Raw genomic sequence first — 21595 nt, forward strand, 5'->3', positions numbered from 1 at the left:
TGAAAGTAAACTATTTTTAAACGTGTTATATTTTCTTCACTTCCCTTTACGCGTTGATATGAGTAGGGCCCAAATAGGTTTTTATCTAAAATGATCAGTTGTTTCGATTTTTAGATCACCTGAGCCAAAGGCTCAAGTGATCTTTTCTGATCACAATTTGTCAGTTGTCTGTCATTATCGTCGTTGTCGTCGTCGTTGTTGTAAACTTTTCACATTTTCATCTTCTTCTCAAGAACAACTGGGCCAATTTCAACCAAACTTGCCATAAAGTATCCTTAGATGAAGGGGATTCAGTTTTGTTCAAATAAAGAGCCACGCCCTCTTTCAAGGGGAGATAATAAGAATTAGTGAAAAAAAATGGTGTATTTTAAAAATCTTCTCTAGAACCAATTGGCCAGAAAAGCTGTAACTTGCGTGGAAGCATCCTCAGGTGGTGTAGATTCAAGTCAAGTTCAAATCATGATCCCCGGGGGTACGATGGGGCCACAATTGGGGGTCGAATTTTTACATAGGAATATATATAGAAAAATATCTGTAAAAATCTTCATCTCTAGAACCAATTGGCCAGAAAAGTTGTAACTTGCGTGGAAGCATCCTCAGGTGGTGTAGCTTCAAGTTGGTTCAAACATGATCCCCGGGGGTACGATGGGGCCACAATGGGGGTTGAATTTTTTCATAGGAATATATAGAAACATATCTTTAAAAAACTTCTTCTCCAGAACCAAATGGCCAGAAAAGCTGTAACTTGCGTGGAAGTATCCTCAGATAGTGTAGATTCAAGTTTGTTCAAAACATGATCCCCAGGTGTACGGTGGGCCATAAATGGGGGTCGAATTTTTATAGGAATATATATAGAAATATCTTTAAAAATCTTCTTCTCTAGAACCAATTGGCCAGAAAAGCTGTAACTTGCGTGGAAGCATCCTCAGGTAGTGTTTGTTTGTTCAAATTTGAACTTGTTGAGTCAAGTTTGTTCAAATCATGATCCCCGGGTGTTCAATGGGGCCACAATTTGGGGGTCAAGTTTTTACATAGGAATGTAAAGAGAAATATCTTAGTTTTGAAAATCAATTGAGCAGAAAAGCTGTTACTTGAGTGAAAGCGTTCTCAGGTAGTGTTATATATATAGAGAGAAAAATCTTTAAAAAATCAAATAAAAAAGGATGAAACTATAAAGGGGGGGGGGGGGGTCAACTTTTTACATTGGAAATAAATTTGATCATTCTCAAAAATATTTAGTATATAGTATTACTAATATGCAATCATATTGCCATTTGTTGGTTCTCAGTTGTTTAGATTGTGGATCTGGATAATTCTTGTGCCACATATAAGGTTCAAAGTTTGATGTAGGTTTATATTTAGCTGATTTTATTATGTCGAGTGTTGCTCAGGTGAGCGATGTGGCCCATGGGCCTCTTGTTTTCTAATCCAGTCCGAATTCTAGGGCCTCTAAGTATTAGAATTTATTTGTTAAATTCATTTTGTTTCGACAAACTTGTATAGTAGACTAGATATGATATAGCAACAAGATTTCCCATTCACTGTGACTGCCCGAGGTCCTAAATTCAATGTGAGACAGGACGTTAATTACATGACTTTAAAAAAAAAATACATGGCACATGACAAAAAGTCTTAAGAAATAGGGGTAGGGACGCTTTCTGCAGTAGAGTCTCCTTTTTTATATATATTATATACCACATGCTAAGGTTGATATTTTTAAAACAAAATTCGATTAGCATTTTTGTGGGACATCACATTCTGTTAAAATTTAGAATAAAAATCGTCAAAATGTGAAGAGTTGATTTCATCAATATTTTATATCAAAATTATAATAGTTTACATATTTTAAAATTAAAAATAAAAATGTGTGGATAGTTTTTAAATGTATTTTTGAACTTAAAATCATTTCAAAAAAATTTACAATTAAATTGAAAGATGAAAAAAATTAAAAAATGGTACCCTGAAAATGAACACTGGGTTAATCAACATCATGAACAATAGAGAAATCAACCAATTTAAGTTTTACCATTTAATATTTCACACAGATCTATTGAATCAAATATTCTTTTTGTTGTTTTGAATCTCTACTGTCAAACTGACGACAGAGGAACATAATCTAACGGCGGATTCATTTCCGAGTGTTTTTACAGATTTTTAAAATCATTTTTCGATATATCGAACGGAGCTCAAATTCCAGGCCAATATATAAAGTCATGCCCTGAAGAAATGGTATCCTTTAGGCTCACCAGAACATAAAGTACTCATATTCTAAGTATGTTTAAAATAGAAAAAACAAACACAGAATATACTTGTATAATGTGTGAGCTATCAAGGAGTCATCTTCGCTAGCCAAGGGTTTTCGGTCCGCTTTGCTCCCCATCATCTTCGCTAGCCAAGGGTTTTCGGTCCACTTTGCTCCCCATAAACCCTTGGGTTTATGGGGAGCAAAGTGGACCGAAAACCCTTGGCTAGCCAAGGGTTTGCGAAGATGAGCTCTCTGCCTGAACATTTCTTTACATATTATAACCAAAAGGCTAATTGTTAAACAATCCATAATGAAGAGGTCCAGGAATAAAATTCAACTTACATAAATAATTAGAACCTGTACTCTGGGGTATTACCTTATAATCATTTCTAAGTTAACGATGGGTAAAAATGAATAACGCACACAAGCATATCAGAAAATTATACTTCATTTTAAAATTTGGTACCTATATACTTAACGGTGTCAATTTATTTATTAAATAGTGATATAACAATACCTGATTCATTAAATAGGCAAACTTGTTAACAATTTACACAGTAATGTAAAAAACTAACGAAATAATCAGGCGTAGTTTTAGATTACATGTATATATTGTTAATGTACGTACATGTATATAATTTCAACTTATTCCATCTTTGATTTTTAAAATTTTAAAAGAGACATTTAGAGAATTTAAGAAATGATTTGAATAATTTTTCTATTGATCGACGTATCAAAGGAAAAAAAAAACTGACAGGAAAACTTCATCGATGCGCGCAGAAAAAAGCAAAACTACTGGTTTCTCCAATTTCACGAATATTTGTTAGCTTTCATGTGCAAACTGCCAAGAATATCCATGGGATTAAACAGATCCAAACGCAAAAAGAAAATTCCGGCAAAATTTGGAAAACATAAATTAACCTAGTTGGAAGATTTACGTTGTCCTTTTGAGTTAAATTGGATCGGAATTTTTTTTAAAAAAATATCGAACATTGATAAATTTGTGTACTAACATTTTGATTTAACAGACTCACACCATGCTATACTGTTGTACAAAAATGACCAATGTGCCGGATTTAGAACTACGTTACCTCTGTGCAATGTACATGTACAAAAACACCAACAGGACCAACTCAAAAACTAAAAAAACAAAAACAAAAAAAACCTCTTTTTATTCTTAAAAAAACATCAAACGTAAACCATTGATAATCTAAACATGTTCTAGCGTCTTGACAAGTCTTCCTCTCTCCAACATTTAGTTTATTAACACACCTAGCACAAAATAGTCTATTTTGGCCTTATGCTTATTGATAATTTTTTTGGATAGTGTCAGGTCAAAAAAATGAAGCCGAACGACGGAAAACTCTCAAATTATCAGATTGCTAAAACGCATTGGAGTGTATACTGTGCAATGTCTAACAGAATGAATAGTTTTCGGCTAATAACTATTTCATACAACATTTTTCCCTTGGACAAGAATGTCTTCACGTCATTGGTTAAAATGCGTTAACTTATTGCCTTACAAATATCTTTAGACGGCGAACGTCAAAATTTATACGACAGCATGGTAGACGTAACGTTATTTAAACTGATATTTTACACAAACGTTCGACCATACCTTTAATTTTGAAACCAGAAATTACTTTGCCATTGACGTAATAATACGATCCTACAATGGCATCTAGGTTTGAGCATACGACTGACAAGGAACGGAAAAATAAGATAATAAAGCTAAATTCAGATAATATAATTATTACAATGAAACAAAAGAGCAGCGAATGGGTTTAAAAATATTAATAACAAAATGGGGAATCGGTGGAGTTTGAATTATTTGACAACGTGAAACTTGACAAAAGCCTTTGCCATTTTCACATGGATCTGAAAAAAGTGGACTGCAGTCACTAAAGATTTACTCACTTAAGGGCATTCGTCATGGACTAATCGGACACCTAATTTAAAAAGTCCACCACTCAACCAAAATATTGACATATCAAGAACCTTTCACAGACTAATACTTGTTTTAAATCTGTTCTTGCTGAGACAAAACGCGTCTGAAAAGGAATTATACAGCACTATCCCATCATATCAGAGCCTGATATACAGAAACTGTACAAGCATTCAACTCTCAATAAATACCCCACAAGGACTCTTCAACAAATTTCAGTTTGATGTTCGGATGTTCTTCTGTCTGGCAATGAAAAGATGCATGGGATGACAAGAAACACATTCCAAGTTTTTACAGATGACACAACTGGCCGAAAGTACGTGAAAAAAGGTAGTGGACGAGCTCATGATAAATCATAAAACGACAAAGAATCGCCTTTAGGAATAATGCTAGAAGTGCAAGGTAGGTGAACTGTTCATCTTTAATTTTGGATTCAAAAAATATCATATTCACATTAATATACAGCCAACCCTTATTAAGTGTACTTTCTACATAGATATTAAATTATATTTATATAGAATCCATGTTTCGCCCAGTACTCTCCTTTGGGATATATATTTCAAAGTTGCATCCAGAGTGTGACAAGTAAGTGTCCAAAAAATGAACAAAAGATATTTATAGATCAATAGTATAGATTTGTTTATCACTATAACACATTGAATACACATTTCATTAAAATAATGAGCGAAGCGTGCTATAAATTAAATCATTTTCTTTTCTGTTTCATTTTTCATATCAAAATGACCACACTTAGATGACCTAACGGCTGACCGCCCCAATTTGGGGTAACACGTTCAACACAAACGAATGCTTAACTAAATATCAACGCATCATCAGGAGTTATATTACACTGAAAACGTTATAAACCAGTGCCTTCCACTTCAACGACTTCATTATAGATGATATTGATTCATGAAACGCTAAACGTTTTTTAAACGTTAACCCAACTGAATGTTTTCGCGTGGAATAAGTTTAGAGTACATCGCAATCTTCTAAAAATGGATGCTTTTTAACGAATATGACAATTTACAAAAAAAAAATGATGCACAGTTTGAATAGCACAAGTTAAACACTTTGCATTTTATTCTTTTTTAATTTTTGTTAAACACAATCTGAAACGCAAAGAATGTTTGTTTTTTCCTGAAAACATGCTTCCTGGGTCTAAAATCATACGATGGGCCAACTATCACTGATCAGCAGGTGAAACAAACTGTATGTCATTGTTCCGGGACTTCAATAGCTACGGTTCTTTGATCTGCTTTTAGAGGCCCCCCCCCCCCCCCCCCACACACACACACTTTTTCTCGCAGCAAATATGATTGTTTGCAAGTTTACCATGAAAAAAATGAATTATTGAGAAATTGGGGTAATAGGGTATATTAGTTTTTTTTGCTCGTCAAGATTTCTGAGGATTAGTCTACCCCCCCCCCCCCAACTTTCAATTTGCTTCCGACGCCACTGGGTAAAGTTTACAGGCGTTTTCTTACCCTCGTGAACATATTGCGGAAATATCGAGTGGACTTCGCCGGCGCGGGAATTCTGACGGTACGTTTTTCGTCACTCTACACTGAATCTAGCTGTAGACGGCATATGTAGATTGCATTTGACATATAAATATTGATATAAATATAAAAAAAACCCATGCAGAGTAATTATTTTATATAAATTCCAAATTATACTAGTATCTGATACGATATTTATTCTCTCTCTCTCTCTCTCTCTCTCTCTCTCTCTCTCTCTCTCTCTCTCTCATGCATGATTCTAATGTCAGCGACTAATTTTTTTAAGCGACTATTAACAAAACGATGCCATGCATATATATGCACATTTTTGACAGTTAAGGCGAAGTAGGAATAAAATTCTTCAATTATACTACTTCAATTACTTCTTTTAGCAGTTAGCATAGAATATAGATGTTTTAAATAATCTCTTTGTTATTTCTGATATTATCTATTTATTTCTTCATAAACTTTCGTTAACTTAATTCTTCTATAAGAACATTTATAATAGCTTATTGCAAGATAAAGAAAAAAATATATTAAAGTTTAAAAAATCAATGGTGTATAATATGAGTGAGATATGTCTCGTCAAATATAAAATGAAGTCTCCCTTGCCCATATTTAACAAATACGAATTATTAAATTAAATAATGACAATTTTTAATAAACCTGAAAAAAACCCTAGAGACTCTAAATGTTATTAACATGTTTTAGGATGCCAAATACTTGTGAAGATCTCAACAGATCAAATAAATTCACGTGTTTATTTGATTCTCATTTTTACATCGGTTTATTGTCTGAAAAAAGAAAAAAACAGTTCCGTTTTATTTTAACTTTAGTTATCACTTCGTTCTGTTATTATAACCTCTGTAAGTGATATGACGAGTTATGATTTTTTAAACATTTTATGTTTTCATTTTTTTCCTCTTTTCTCCAAAATTTTAACAATTGAACAGGAATCAATGTTTTGGTCACAAAGTTGCTAGTTCTAGATCTGAAGCAATACTGATTTATTTCCGGATAAGCATAGAACTTACTCTATCGACGAGTCTTTCTTCCTATTTAACTATTCTAACCACTTTTCACACAAAAAGTTAACAAGAATTATCATGTATCAATCGGCATTTATTGATCTTCGGTCCTTACATTCGTACGTTTTTTCTCCCTATAATATAATTTCTATAGAGAAATCAGCACATCAAGCAATACGGAGAAAACACCCTCATAATTCCGCACCCAAGTCAATATTAACACATGCGTACAACTAAAAAAAAAAAGAGGGGGGGGGGGGGGGTCTCCGGAGCCCCTTCTGAAAAAAATTTCATAAATTTATTAAATTTACATAGTTTTTTAGATACGAGCATGCAACAACTAAATCAGGGGTCAATCTTCGACGGAAACCAACGTACTCTCTACGTATGCCCTTAGGCTATAGTCTTTTTTCTTCTCACTTTTATCAGTAAGGGGTCCTAACCCCCCTCCCCCTTTGACCGCCCCTTTAGTTCCGCGCACGTGTTAATATTTACTGTGGTGTCTTCGCGATATTGATGGATGCTGTGAAATCTTGTAAACTCTGATCAAAGAGAGGTAACTCTGTATCAGCTATATGACACAACTCGTATACTACCTATATCGTAACTGGGTAAGAGGTACATAAATTGTTGCGCGGATCAAAGAAAGGGGGAGAGGGTCAGGGGAATTAAACTTACATCAAAACTTAAATTGTTGAAGTTGTCATGCGCGGAACAAGAAATAAATGCTTTTCGGGGGGGGGGGGGCACCTCCCTTTTAAGTTCCGCGCATGGTTGTGTAAATTGTGACCCATTTCTGTAAATTTACGAGGGATATCAATTTGTTCAGACAAAATAGCTTTGTATGTTTAAACTTCCAGCTATCAATGTTGCATTTTCTCAAATTTCAATCCTCAAAATAGGCAACCGTATGGTAATGTTGGTTTGTCCTCTTCAACACAGACACCTGATGTTACTTATTTTTCTCTTCATAAAATTAATAAAACCTTATTCAGTTTTTAGGTAGGTAAGTTTTTTTTCATATAGAGAAAAATAAGTAACGTCAAGCGCCACCACTCCTCAGACCTATTGAGGTCAGTAGCTAACTATAAGATATTTTGATATCAACTTTAATGAAATAAATTATATGAAGTTCACATAAAAATTTTTGGTTTAATAAGGAAGGTTTGAATATTTGAAACTCTTCTCTGGCAACATTAAAAAAAAATCCTTTCTTCCGGCAAGTGTATAAACACTGAATCTAGAGATGGCCAATAACCAAACTTAACATATGTAGTTTCATGAAATAACTCACACAAAATCATTAATTTATCAATTTGTTTAATGAAAATTTCATTGATAAAATTACATATGACTTGATCATTTCTCTTTGTTTTTCAAATTAATCAATTTTCTAAATTAAAAGTTTCATTTTCAAAAATAAAAACAAATCTTTGACCAAAATGTATGCACAAAGCTCATTGTACAAATAAAATCCATGTATAAATCAAGTTTGTTTTCAGTGATTTGTTTATGCACAATAATTTGACACATGTACATGTAATATTCTGCATACAGGAATCATTTTAGTAAAGTCAATATGATAAAATAGATCTAAACACAGTTAATTTGTTGTCACATAATGTTATACACATTATAATTTTATGCACACACACACACATATATATATTGTGGTTTATAAACAGAGTTTTCTGACATATTATAATAAAGATGAACACTTTATCTATATGTAATATAAGTACACAGTTTGTTTACATAGTCTACACGTAACAGTTTATCTACCTACATTGATTTTATAGATAATTATACATAGTTTGTTTACATGTTATATTGTATTTTCTTCACTATACCTGTGTCACACTCAGCCACAAAGAGGTTGTCTCTGGTGTCCACACATAAACCCCGTGGCCAGTGTAAATGACAGTTGTCAATGTAGCGGAGGAACTGTCCGTCCTGATCCAGGATGTGGATACGGTGGTTGTACATGTACCAGTCTGCTGTCAGGATCTGACCCTGGCTGTCTGTTGTGATGCCGCGTGGACTAAATGATCCCTTGGTAGTAGAGGGAGGACCAGTGTAGGTAAACCGGAGTTTCCCGGCCTGATTGACCACCACTACTGCACGGGCTCCATGGTCTGACACACAGATATCTAGGTTCCTGTTCTCACTGATGTATTTACTGCCACCAGATGAATAGAGAGGTTTTCCTTTGTCGTCGTACTGAATACTTTGTTTCTCTGTGGAGCCAGAGTAACACACAACTTTTGTTTGTTTATCATCATCACTGTCCATGACAACCAGGAGGTCACCAGAGGAGGTACTACAGACACCGCGAGGTATCCACCCCCGTAGTCTGATCACTGTCTGTATCTGTGTATTCTTCACTATGTTCACAGTTCTATCTTTGTAATCAGTATAAACTAGATTCCAACTCCTTGTCACTGCTATGTCGTATGGACGGTTCCCTGACTTGGTTTGGACTGACTTCACTAGTTCCCCACGGAGGTTGTACAGTCTCATGATTTTGTTACCACCACACGTCCACATCTCCTCATCACTCAGACAGGACACACTGTATAATGGTGTACACTCTGTCTTTATCTGTGTGATGATCCGTGGTACATCAATGAGCGGTCTGTCCGGGGGAGAGGACTCAGCACCGGGAGATTCCATGGTGTAGCCATGTTCTTCTGTTTTGATAGATGACGCTGACAGAGAACCAAACTGTTGATAAAGCTGTTCTTTGTTAATCTTCTGAGGAGTAAAACTTGGTAAGGACACTGTGAGTTTAGGAGGCAATCCTCTGAATTCATCATTCCTGGATTTGTAGGCAGAGACACGGCTGACATCATTGGAGTCCAGTAAAGTCTTCAGTTCAGTAATGGTCTGTGTGATTTCAGAAATGGTGTGTTTAATTTCATCTTCCTGTTTGTCTAAGACAGCCAGGTGTTTGGTGTCCGTTTCCTCCATGTTGGATTTCATGTTTCTGATAATGGTGTTTATTTCTCTGTGCAAGTCTTCTCCATGTTTGTCGATTTCTGTTGTTAATTTCTGGGAGTTTTCATTCAGAGCAGATTTTTGGACTTGGTTAATGGATGCAATTTCTTGGTATTTGGGAAAAATGGATTTCTCTAGTTCTTGTAAATCTTTTTGAATTAATTCTTTCTTGCTGTCAATGTTTTTAGATATTTCAATAAATTTATGGCCACTGTGTTCTTCAGAGGAAAGACATGTTGTACAAATAGGAATGCCACATTGTTCACAGTAAAGTTCACATAGTTTTGTGGAATGTTTTGAACATTTAGGAGTAGATCCTCTCTTTTCAAATGGCAGCACTTTGTGTTCTTTGGATAAATCAGAGAGATGTTCCCCCACACAGGCTTTACACAGATGTATGTGACAAATGTCACAGTACATAGGGGGGCCCGGGGTCTCACAGAGACGACACCGTAACACATCCTGGGCCCAATTACGAGAGGGATCCATGCTCAGATTCTTTGATCTATGATCTGAAAAAAAAATTCAAAGATAATTAATTAAATGTCTCATCATGGGATCTAAGTGGTATGCAAGATGAATACTTTAGTTAAGAGTCACCCGAGTCCAATCAAATTCTGTGTAACATTCTCAGAATGGCAACAAAATAATTTCATATCCATAACAAAGAAAAATGAACTGATAACTTTTGGCAAATATATTGTTCAAAAGCAGGATTCATTTAAGAAATAAATACAAAGTTGACTTAAAAACTTCATTGAGAATCAGATATGACAAAAATTTGACACACACATTATCAAATAATGTTAATAAGTCCACAACGATTTTCAGTATATTTGATCATGTGCAAACCAACGTCAAGTAAAACTCGACAACATTGTCAGGGCAATGACAAACAAATAATGCCAACAGACCTTAGTACCTGAGTACCATAGCTCTTAGATGGACCCGTCAGGGAGTCCCATGTTTGCATTTCAGAGTCTAAAGCTGAATCTGAGGCTCCTCTGACCGATACACTTACTTTAATTCTTTGCTGTTTGCAAAAATCAATTCATTGAAAAAAAAGGGGGACCAAGAAAATTCTCGGATTATTTATACCCTAGCTTCAGGGTCATATTTTTAATAATAATCACAGTTTCATATGTAATGCACACAACATGCTTAAGTTTATAGCTACAACATTCAATGCACGAGAAGACAGAGTTAAAAATGTACCGGTAACCTTTTTAATTGACAACACATGTCCAACGGCCATAGGTTACCCCACAGAATCAAATTACCTAATCCTCTTAACCTAATATGCTTTGTGCAATCTTTGGTTGGTATCAACCCACTGATTCTGGAGAGAAATAAAAAACGTAATACGTTTACAGACAGACGAATGCCAGAAAAAAGTGATCAAAATAGCTCACTCGAGCTTACAGCTGAGGTGAGAAAAAAGTCTTGGAGTTGGGAGACATGAATCTATATCATAATCTTCCTACAGATGTTTCACATTAAGAATGATGAAGATAATCCTTGTGGTTTCCAGAGATTAAAAGAACTGAAAATGCTCAAATGCCAAATGGGCATGGTCAAGATAAGAGATAAATTTCTTTTACCATTTTTAATGGACATGTTGCTTCATCAAGCTAATGTTTAATGGTCAATCAAAATCTGAATGTCAGTTGTGAAGTTTCAATTGAGAAACGGAGTTTTCAGTTCTTTGCAATGTAAACAAACCTCATGCAATATTGATGTTTACATTTGGGTTTTTGGATAGACAGTATCACAATTAATTAAGAAATAAGGTAACATTTTTTTATGTCTATCGGGATATAAATACGGGTTGGTACGTGATCAAATCTATCATAAAGCCCAAAATGTTACCTTATTTCTTATATTTATATTTGTTGCAAGTTATGACACTAACATTGCTCCATACTTCATTTCCTGTGTTGACCTAGATAGCCGCTTCGTTTAAAATGGCGTCACAAAAATAGTTCTGCCGGTTGTAATACATTTAATCAACAAAAGGAATGAATTTAACAATATTTTGTGAAAACAATTCAATTCTTAACAACAAGTAGAAATTTTAAAAAGATTATTAACGTCCACTCATTAAATGACGGTTGAGATTAACGCGGAACATCACTACTTCCGTTAAAGTAATCCGGTCGGCCATTACTTGTTAAAGTTGAAAACGCAGTGATTGAAGACGGACTTGGCGAGAATTTCTGAAGACATTGTGGTTCTGACCGAAGAATTGCATGAAGCGTCATAGGATGGCATTTCTGTCGGGTTACCTTCGATTTCTTCTCGTGGAACAACAGAGAGAGATGCAGATGGAGCTCGTGTTGTGGCGATTGACATAGTAGATGAGCTACACGAAAGGTTGGTGATTTTGCGATTGTTATGATTAGGGTTAGTAACATTTGACAGACATGAACTAACTGAGCGTTTTTGTTCATCTGACAGGTGACGATTGTATGTCTTAAGAGAAGCTTCACAACGGTGGCCACTCATATACATTATCTGACGTGACTCGAATCCCTGATCACTCATGGCTGTTATTGATGTTGCGCGCAGACAGTGAGGTGTGTAAGTGTTCATGCATTTGGATGACTTGCAAATGTCGGACATGAAGCCACTGAATGATCTCTTTGCTAGAGGTTTTGATGTGTACCAGAGATCTGCACTAGGATTATGCAGTGCATCTTTGAAACAAGAGTTGAACAAACTAAGAGCACTGCTGTCTGTCTTAGAGAGAAGCAGACGTAGCATTTTAACTGGACAGATCTCACTCTCAGGAACCTCATAGATTCTCTTTCCAGATGGAGCTTCTTCTGATCGAATACCCCCCTGGAAGTTTTTCTGTTGTGTTTCGTGGCAAAGAGTTACATACTGGCGATTGTTCTCATCCTTTTGAAAAAGAAATGAGTCTGTTCGCAGTTGATGGTGGAACTCTAATCCACGCGTAACAAGATGTATAGACAAGTGATACCACACACATTGTCGAAGAACAATTGGATTGTAAGGAGCGGAAAGGAAGTAAGAAGAAATTCGTTCAAGGTCTTCAGGATGAATGACAGATTTGTGGTTGGTAGCCCTTGATGCACCAGTTTTCGTCATTTCTTTGAGCATTCCATCCAATGTATGGTTTGCTGATTTGAATTCCTTGTCTCGAACAATATCCATGGACCTTTTAAGGTCTTGGAGGTACCGATTGATTGCCGAACGGATAGATTTTAAAGAATTTTTGTGGTAATTTTCAGCTTGTACATCCGTCAGTTCTTCTGATCTTTTGGAAGTTGATTTCGGTTTGGCTTCACAATAAAATCTCCTTAATTTTGTCGCGAGGACCTCTGGACTGACAGTTTTGAAATCAAGGACATCAGAAAAAGCCTCCAAGTGCCAGTCTATAAATTTTAAATGAATTAATTGTTATTATTGTTTTAAATGTTGTTTAATTTTTACTGTTTATTATTTTGTTTACATTTTTGAAATTGTTTTTCATTTGTTGGTTTTGTTTGTATTAACGTTGTTTGATTTGGTTTGTTTTTTTATTTCTGTTATTGTACAGTAGTACAATCAAAGAAAATGATATGCCTTTGTGCTGGTCAATGTTTTGTTATACATGAATTAAATCTGTAGAACATACATTTGCTTTATTTTCAAGGATATATCTACATCATCATTGTATGTTTTATTCTTTTTTTTGTTAATTTTTTTCAAATTGTTAATTTTAATCATCAGTTTCTGTAAATAAATTTGTGTTGTTGTTTTTTTACATTTAATTTTAGACATGTTAAGTTTCCTGATATAATTTTTAAATGAGCTAAACATATACCTTGGAAGAGTTTCACTCCCCATTTCGTATTTCGTTTGGTGGAATTAGACTGTCGGGAGTCCTCAAACATTTGAATCTGTTCTTCAGTCATAGATTTAAATCTCTTTGGGGGGGCAGGCACCCCAGGTCTAGGAAGGCCCTCCATATCTGAAATTTCGAGCGCAGCCTCAACTTCTTTAGTTTCTTCTACACTTACAGGAGCCATAAATGGGAGATCCAATGAGGCCAAGATATCATTATCTAACAATAGATATAGTTCTGGCTCGTTTTCACTAATATTGAAATCACCATATTCTGCCATGTTTTGAGAAGTGAATGCCAAAAGCAGACGGATATTTTAAAATGCAAATTAATTATTTAATAAATTGAAAAATAAATGTATTTTGAACAGATTTTATTCTGTGTACTAAAATTATCGTGGTTTTTATGTGCAAGTATGTTTTAAACGCCTTCCTGTTGATTTCAGTCGGATTTGTTTTCGTAGTAAAAGTAGTAACCTAGTTCTCACGAGGTCATTGTATTCATACGCGCTCGTAGCGTGACCTCTTGACCCATAATGATGTTATGCAGAAATAACAGCGGATTGCGCAAACAGTGTTATATAAGGGAAAACATTTGCAAGTGTAAATATAACATAATGATGATTGATAAACAGTAGAAGTTGTTTACTGAAGTGCATAGTTAACAAGCAGATGGACATAGTTCTTATTCATGGTAACTGAAGTTTTCCTACATTGCGACTGATGTATTAAACAAAAAGTTACAAAGAATTGTAAGGCCTGCATCTCACTTAAAGATCGACAGCAGACATTAACAATTTTGGTTACACGTTAGAAATACTTTAATAAGCAATAAAAATAACAAAAAAGAAACAAAACATAGCTCAAATTGTGACTATGCCCCTTTCACATAAGGCACAACACACGACGACGGAAGAAAACAAATAGCAAATGATCACTTGAGTGACTCAGGTGACATAAAAATGGCAAAAAAGTACAGTGTTAAAATGCAGCAATACCAATCTTTGCTATATATTGTGTAAAATTATCAGTCTGTATTACCCTCTAAGTTTAAATCACCTGTCTCTTCATTCAGTCAGTCAATGGTGATTCAATCAGGGTGTGCAACCAGAAATTATGGACCAGGCTGGCCGAATAGTATGTTAGATGACACAGACCCTGTACATGTATAATGAAGAAGATATATCTAATAATCAATCATAGTTCTTGTCAAAATAAACAGAAAAATATTAAGACTTTTTAAGGAATACAAAGATTTAAGTAACACAAGCAATGTATTTTTCAAGGTAACACCAGATCATCTTTGGTATCATTGATCATCAGTAGTTTATCATTTGTTTGCAAAATGCAGAGAAAATTTACAGAAATTGCGGCAGCATTTTTGGAAGTTGATATTTGAACAATTCTCTCTGTGGTGGCAGAGGATTTTTTTTTGCTTGAAATTTTCTGAAAATTGCCCTTTTTTCACAGGTCCAGCACCACCCAACTGCCATAAACTACCATATATATTCAGAGACATAAATAACAGAGATTGGCAACTGATCGAAATCTCGCTATCCCTATTGTAAAGTATTCCCAGTTTAAATCAGTGTATCTTTCAACATGTATAGCTAAAAGCTATTACCAAAACATCCAAAATATTATATTTTTATGAGTCTATCTCTTATGAACAAAATTAAAAGAGGAATTTAAGGAGGCAGTTGGCTACCCGTCGTCCAAGATTTCGCCGATGTTTTATAACTGGCCAATATATTTTATATACAAGCTTATCTTTTAAAAAGATTGGTGAGCTAGCGCTGTAGACATCATAAAACAAAGAAGCAGATTTCTAAAACATTGGTTTATATTTCGGAATCGATTAATTAAAAGGAAGGCACAGTGGTGGAATAGTGCTGGAGTGGGGTCTCAATTTAGAACAGTGAATCTAGAGTGTGCTTCACATCGGCAATGGCATAACTCATTGACTGTGCCTTAATCATTATGTATCTACTGTAATTTCAAATTCGAGGTGAAAATTTCAAAGAACCATAGGTACATTTTGTAGCAATCGTATCTTCTCGGGCCTTTCTGGCAAGCTCGGAAAACATATCCAAAGTTGTTTTCTAAGCTTGAAGAAATTTAAGATAAAGCTAGCTATTTTTTTATCATATTGAAAATAACTTTGCATTATAAGACCTAAGCTACTGTTACTTTCTGACATTAAAACACAAAACTTAATGTGAAAATGATAAAACAAAATTTAAATGGTACAGTTGATCTACAGTAGTACAGTATTCGCAGAATCCCTACTATGGAGTCAAGCATGCGTATTCCAGGGAAAAAGACTAACGTAGTTGCTAGCGCTCTCGAGGGCTAGCAATAATCATATTAATCTTATTTTTCAATTTTTTGTTTCAAAAATGTCTAAAACCTTTGCCTTTTTTTCATAAAAACAATATACTTTTGGTTTAAGATCACATCTCAGTTTACTAAAAAGTAATTCTCAAAGTAAGGTCGGACCCGTAACATTTTCAACAACAAAACACGCTAATGGCGGAGTTGCCAATCTCTGTTATTCATGTCTCTGATATATTTATTTATTTATTCACCAATCAAGGGCCCTCAGGGGGCATATACATTCTTAAAAAAAAAAAAATAATAATAATATCATGATTATAACAAATAATGAATGAAATACTGCTCACAATGTCCAGGCAACAATATGCAAAATGTTTCATTAATACAATGAAATATATGTATAGGATTTACACATCAGTGATTACAACAGCTATACAGAAACAAAGTGGCCTGAAAACAGAGAGTACCAAGGGACGGTGCCTGCACAGTCAATTAGACTGGTCTACTTGTACTCAAAGTGTTCAAGCCAGTATGCTTATACATAACATAACCCCCCCCCCCCAACCAAAGTAAATACACTGCGTAATAAATAAATCTGTATATATAATTATAACCATTATATTCCACCTTTAAGAATCATTTCACTGAGTTGTACAAGTACTTGTAGATCTTCATTTGTCATAAGCCAGTAAAATTTTTGGTTATTGTCCATATATTGAAAATTTTTACAAGAGTCATTAGCTAATTTGTACAGAGTATCTCTTAATGCCTTATTATGATCACATGAGAATAAAAAATGTTTTTCGTCATCCACTGATTTGACATTACATCTATTACAGTATCTTTCTTGTCGTGGAATGTCTTGATATCGTCCTCTTTCAATATTAAGTCTATGAGCGGAAATGCGAAAACGAGTTAAACTTCTCCTCTGCTCAAAATTTTTAAGTAAGCTTAGGTAGTTCTCTTGGCCAAAATTTTGCTTAAAAGTGCTGTAGCAACTTAGTTTTTTGTCAGCGTGTATAGTGAATTTAGAATTCCATTCTTTAATAAAATATTTAAATAGATAGTCTCTAAGTGCTCTTTTGAATTTTTGTTTTGTTACCGATAGTAAATTGTTTGTGCCATCAATGCTGTTTGTTAAAACATGAATATTGAAGATTTGTAGGTTAATGTCTACCCATGCACATATTCACCAATTAAAGGTGGGGAGGGGGTTAAATCACCTTCCCTTTGAGTGACATTTCAAGTTCTGAACCTGAAAGTGAAAATGTTGGCCATATTTACGCATTTTTATAATCATCCTTATCTGGTAAAACAAAGCTATCAGTACTATCATATATCAATAAAATGGACATGAGCTCTTTTACCACAGGCTGAATGCAATAAATATTTAAGCAATTTAGTTATTCCCCTCAAATAACAAGCCTAACATCAGGGTTCCCTCCGCCTCGTATTTCAATATTACAGGGTGTTTTGTGTTAAACTGTCCCCTGTCATGTACGCATTCACACCAGTATTGATGTGGACCTGTGCAATCCATAACGTCAATTATTTATTTATTGAAACTTAGATTTTTTAAAACATAAGATGTATTCAAACTTGTCCAAGGAAGTTATCCCGTTATTCTTTATTTCTTAGATAATGAAGCAAATGTGCTACAAGGATATCTATGGGCAGCAACTAAGCCCATGGCCCGGTTAGGGGACAAGGGTCATAAATAAAGCTACTTGGTAGAGTGCTAATAGATTAAGAAGATAGCAGTTATGGTATGTATACTATAGAATTCAACTGGAGAAAAGTTAAATACACACATGTATAATATAAATTCTAATACATTGACGATATCACCATTAAATAATAATAGGTACATTATAGAGATCTACGAGTCTACAAACCTCTCCAACTCAACATGGCGGCATTCCACCTCGATCTCTTCCTGGTCTGGTCGTGCCTGTTTAAAATCACGTGACTTGTTTAAAATTCAGGTCATATAAAGCCTAGATGTCCTACATAAACACAATCTGAACTTTCCCCCCCTTTCAATTTTAACTGGGATGTCTTGGGGTGTATATTAATGCATATAGCCAATTGGATAACAATAGTACAGTACTGCAGTAGGCCTAAAATATATATATTTCCGTTTTACACAAAAACTACGGCCAGCCGCATCTGAGCACAGGAGTCGGCGATTTTATCAATTTGTTGTAAATAAATGAGAAACAGGCAAAATCCTACCAGTGAGCTTCGCGAGCTCGCTAAGCATTTACAACAAATTGATAAAATCGCCGAGTCCTGTTATCAGAAACATTTATAACATAATATTAAATGTCTCTGGCCGAACTGTTGATATGCAATATATTAATCTTTATAGGATTCAACTGGAGATATGTTAAATACACACATGTATAATATTAATTCTAAAACATTGACGATTTCACTATTAAATAATAATAGGTACATTTATAGAGATCTACGAGTCTACAAACCTCTCCAACTCAACATGGCGGCATTCCACCTCGCTCTCTTCCTGGTCTGGTTCGTGCCTATTTAAAATCACGTGACTTGTTAAAAAAATCAGGTCATATATAAAGCCTACAACAATTGTAAGTGCATGTAAACAATCTGAACTTTCCCCCTCTTTCAATTTAAACTGGGATGCCCTGGTACAAAATTTCCGTTTTGCACAAAAACCTACGGCCAGCCACCTACAGAACTTATTATTATAGTAAATATTGATTCGTAAGAAATATTAATTAAAATGTATACACATTTGTAAATAAATACAAGATTGTTATGCTTATGACAATGCACTCCCTGAGATTTGTTCTGCATCTGGCATCTCTCGAATCCGTCTGCTTGCAAACTTGCACCATAGAATCAGCCGGTGCGTCGATTTACCCAAATGGACCCAATATGAACCCAAATGGACCCAAATTACGACCTAAATGATCCCAAATAAAATTCCAAATGGCGACCCAAATGGAAAATTATCACAATAAAATTAATCTTATCACATCAATTCTGAAATAAATCACATTATCCTGATTATTAAATTGATTTTTTAATCATATCTGGGGTCTCTGTATATAGACCCGATGAGCGCAATGTTCTGATTGATCGGATTAAATATATTTTGCAAAATAGATAATTTTAAATTTCCTCATACTTTCGTTTGTAATCGTTTCGTTTGTGATTTTTGCTACATTACTAATTCCTTATTTTGTCAACATATTTTATACATATAAAAAAAAATTTTATGAGACATTGAATGATCCCACATGCAGTATGTAACAACCTGATATTCGTGTAATGTCAAGATGAACAGAGATTTTTTTCTATATTCAATATTTATCCCCAAATTTCTCGAATGTTTTATATAAGATTTTATTATGGTTATATTCAATTTAAAAATAAAGGATTGAGGAAGTACATGTATTTTATAAAACTAAAAGTAAAACTTAATACTTGGAGGAGCGGGCCGGTGTAAAGTAGAATAATAACCCCGTAGAATAATGACCGGGGGTAATGTTTCAACGCAGAAAAATGATTCCCCCCCCCCCACCCACACACACACCACCCCCGGTCATTATTTTACGAAGAAAATGACCCCTGGTCTTTATTTTACGTAGAACAATGACCCTTTTGCCTGAAGAATAAGTTTCATGTTTATAAAAATGAGCACACTCTACATGAAGAAAACTGATCCCTGTAGAATAATGACCCCCTTAGGGATTAAAGTTTTTAGTATAATTTTTTATTATTTGTGAAATAGTCTATAGAATATTGTAATTTTTACTGCAGTTTACAGAAAGTAACAGAAATTATTATTCATACTCGAATAAACTTAATGTGAAAGAAGGGGTATATCTTAGTCAATAAAAAAAACCATCCGTTATAACAAGATACTGACCTATTGTACATGTATCGGGGCATGGTTTTCATCTTAACGAGTTACATTTACAAGTATTTCATTTTTTACGAGTGACAACACATTAAAATTATTTCGAAATACAAGACACTCTGAAACAAATTTCTGTTTATTGGCGATGAAAGAGTAGATTCGATATTGTTCATGAATTAAACTTGCATTGACGATTTCTCCCAACTGATAGATATGCAAGTGCATCACCCAGAATTACTGATAAAATCAAAATTTTGAAAAGTATACTCCATTGTTTGGCATTATAACCATGCTGAAGTTAACAGTCTCTAAAACAGCAGCCATTACGCCAGTAGAAAGGAAAATCGTCAAAGTACTGAGAGCCCCCTAACAGAATATATATTTTACGTTATCATCGGCATACTTTAGTCAATATCAAAATGATAAATGCATCAATAGTTTGTAGGAGCATTGACAACTTCGGAGGCAGTAAAGATCGTGTGATCAAAATCAAGGGAGATATAAACCCCTCGGAACCACCTGATGGTATCCGTACAGACCAAATGAGACCTGGACATGAGAGCCCTATAGGTTTCCTGCACTGCCCTGTAATTCGTTTGATGTTCACTTTAAAGAAAAGGGAGAAAACGGACCATTATTCACCACAAAATCATTGTGAAGATTTAAAAAATGACAAAGTTCTAGTGAGCTAAATCACAGATAAATGTCAATGGACACCTATAGATATGATGGAAGCCCTCGACCCTTGTTAGAAATATATCAAGAAACTTCCACTACCTAACGCGTGTGTTTGTGTGATCAAAATCAAGGGGGATATAAACCCCTAAAGTAAGCCCGAACCCCTTATCAACGCTTTTAGAAATAATCTCTTCTTATTATATTCGATCAGTTTTTATTATCTATTCAAAACTTACTATAGTCAGGTACTCTTCACACATTTGCTCTAAAAAAGTATATTCATGATCACTATTAAAGCATTACGACAAATGTTTAGAATATCGATGTACAGTGGGGCTTCATATGTCCGGACGCCAGAGATCTGGACGCTTCAGTTAACGGACGATATTAATTGGAAATATATTGTTATATACTTTATTTTGCCCCATACATCCGGAATTTCGCGTTCCGGATTCGGACGATCTGTTTTTACCATTAAACACGGTTTAACAATAAAGTTTGCTTCATTTAGCTGGACTGTAAACTATAATGGTACTCCGATTAATACAATAGAAAACATACGCCTGCCAATCGCGTTTCACACCTTTACACCTGCTAGCCCCCATAAGTTAAGGAAATCTATTCTCATTAAATTACTGAAATATATAACTAAGGTACGATTATCGTCACATCGCCTGGCTATTGAAACTGGTAGATATAATAACACAAATAGAGAAAATAGATTTTGCCCACATTGCAAAACTAGTGTTGAAGATGAATTCCATTATTTCTTTGTTTGTCCGTTATACAGAACATTGGACAAATTATGCATGAACGAATATTATTATTAAAAAAAAACCTTCTATGTTTAAATCAAATCAACTTTTTAATACTGAAGATGTTAAAGATATCTGTAATCTTGGCAAATTCATCTCTAAAAGTATGCTATTAAAGGCCCTGTCAAACCAAGCTGCGTCCCCACGACGCGAAGCGGAGGTTGACAATGGTTTTCGAGGGGTGTCAATTTCAACTGTTATCCTCCCAAACAGGCACTATTTATTTTGTTATACTGAATGTCTTTTTTAAAATTTTTAAGAAAATTTTACTGCTTTTATATAGGAATAACGTGAATTC

General features: G+C 34.6%; 1 pseudogene; it reads right to left on the reverse strand.

Annotated features, from left to right (window-relative positions):
• Positions 1 to 8023: 8023 nt before the first annotated feature.
• On the reverse strand, positions 8024 to 18806 carry LOC128158122 (uncharacterized; annotated as a pseudogene).
• Positions 18807 to 21595: the final 2789 nt, after the last annotated feature.

The sequence above is a fragment of the Crassostrea angulata genome, chromosome 8, assembly GCF_025612915.1.
Source record: "Crassostrea angulata isolate pt1a10 chromosome 8, ASM2561291v2, whole genome shotgun sequence".
Classification (NCBI taxonomy): Eukaryota; Metazoa; Mollusca; class Bivalvia; order Ostreida; family Ostreidae; genus Magallana; species Magallana angulata.